Raw genomic sequence first — 2,129 nt, 5'->3', positions numbered from 1 at the left:
GTGGTCGGACTCCACGGTTGCCTTGGGATGGATACGCGGTCACCCGACCCGATGGAAAACCTTCGTTGCCAACCGCGTGGCCGATATCCAGACCAGGGTCCCGGACGCTCTGTGGCACCACGTGCCTGGACTCGAGAATCCTGCCGACTGCGCCTCTCGTGGTTTGTTCCCCGGAGAGCTAGTGGAGCACTCTCTCTGGTGGCAGGGGCCGCCTTGGCTCCGGACGGCTCCCTCGACTTGGCCCTGCGACGCTGCCATGCCCGACGAGGATGGCTGGCCGGAGGCAAAGCTATCGATCCATGCGGCCAGAACTGCGCCCGCTCTCGTGGAGGAACCTGACGAGCTCCGACGATTCTCGTCACTCCGCCGGCTGCTGCGTGTGACCGCCTGGTGTCGTAGGTGGCTTCTCCGCGGACCTGCCGACGGGCCCGAGCTGACGGTGGACGAACTGGAGGGGGCCAGGCTGACCTGGATCCGGCGAGTCCAGGCTGGATATTACAGGGCCGACTTACGAGCTCTTCAGCAACACCAACCTCTACCCTCCTCCAGTTCACTTTTACGATTATGTCCATTTTTAGATTCTCAAGGCCTTTTGCGAGTGGGTGGCCGAATTAAGCACTCTCTCCTGGCGTACGACGAGCGACATCCGGTCATTCTCCCAGGCGATTCTCACCTGACACGTCTGGTGGTGGAGACTAGCCACCGCTGTTCGCTGCACGGCAGGGTCCAGATGACTCTTGGAGCGATCCGACAGCGCTACTGGATCCCGCGTGGGAGAGCCGTCGTCAAGCTGTGGTTGCGCCGTTGCGTTACCTGCGTGCGGTGGCAGGCGGCCATTCCGCAGCAGCTGATGGGGAGTCTGCCGCGGGATCGAGTCACTCCCGCGCGGCCTTTTTTCAGCACTGGCGTGGAGTTCGCCGGGCCCATCCAGCTGCGGACCAGTAGGGGACGTGGCCAGCGCTCGTACAAGGCATTTATCGCCGTGTTTGTTTGCCTGACTACTCGAGCGGTCCATCTCGAGGCGGTATCGGATTACACTGCCGACGCGTTCCTGGCCGCTTTGCGGCGGTTTGTATCGCGTCGTGGTCTTTGTCACACGATCCGAAGTGACTGCGGGACGAACTTTGTCGGCGCCGACGCCCAGTTGCGGGCTTTCTTCACCGAGGGCAGCCAGGAGCTGCGCCGGATCGTCGGTCGACTGGCGACGGAGCAGATTCAGTGGAGGTTCAATCCTCCCTCGGCACCGCACTTCGGCGGTATTTGGGAGGCTGCGGTGAAATCACTGAAGCACCACCTGCGGCGAGTCCTGGGTGACTCCACCTTGACCTTCGAGGAGATGAGCACTCTCCTCGCTCAGGTGGAAGCTTGCCTAAATTCTCGCCCGCTCCAGGCGTTGTCCGACGATCCCGAGGACTTGTCGGCCTTGACTCCCGGCCACTTCCTGGTGGGGGGACCGCTGACGGCCTTGCCTGAGCCATCACTGACAGAGCTGCCTGTCAACCGTCTGACTCGCTGACAGCTCCTTCAGCAGATGCGCGATCACTTCTGGGAGCGCTGGTCCCGCGAGTACCTGCACTCTCTCGTCCATCGACCTAAGTGGCTAAAAGGAGTGACCGACTACCGCGTGGGACGCCTGTGCCTCATCCGGAGCGAGACCACGCCGCCTACGCGCTGGCCGTTCGCGCGCATCGTCCAAGTTCATCCCGGTGAGGATGGACTAATTCGCGTGGTCACCGTCCGGACAGCGGCGTCAACATTCACGCGTCCGATCGTCAAGATCGTCCTGCTGCCAGTTTGCGACAACGAGGAGAATGGGAAGTCGCTTGACTAACGGTTCAGGCGCCTCCCCCGCGGTGCATGAATCGGCGATTGCACCTGTCTAGGATACCAGCGCATTAAGTGTTACATAGACTATAATAGAGTTTAGCTCCTTCCTTTGTTAACGCCTCTATTCTTTATACGCGACTCGCCATGACTACCGTGTGTGTGTGAGGGAGATTTATCGCTTTCCTATACATAAAACTTCAGCGATTCGCGCTGTCCGCTGCGCCTTGCGAGCTCCTCGTTAGGGAGATTGTAGTGCCTTGCGGATAACCGGCGCGGAGGGACCCCAAGGCTCGACCTGGGCA

General features: G+C 61.0%; 1 pseudogene; it reads left to right on the top strand.

Moving 5' to 3' along the window:
* The first annotated feature begins 256 nt into the window (after positions 1-256).
* LOC113005562 lies at positions 257-1,831 on the top strand (annotated as a pseudogene).
* Positions 1,832-2,129: the final 298 nt, after the last annotated feature.

The sequence above is a fragment of the Solenopsis invicta genome, chromosome 8, assembly GCF_016802725.1.
Source record: "Solenopsis invicta isolate M01_SB chromosome 8, UNIL_Sinv_3.0, whole genome shotgun sequence".
Taxonomy (NCBI): Eukaryota; Metazoa; Arthropoda; class Insecta; order Hymenoptera; family Formicidae; genus Solenopsis; species Solenopsis invicta.
The sequence above is the reverse complement of the archived record's forward strand: the minus strand, read 5'-3'. Positions and strand labels throughout refer to the sequence as shown.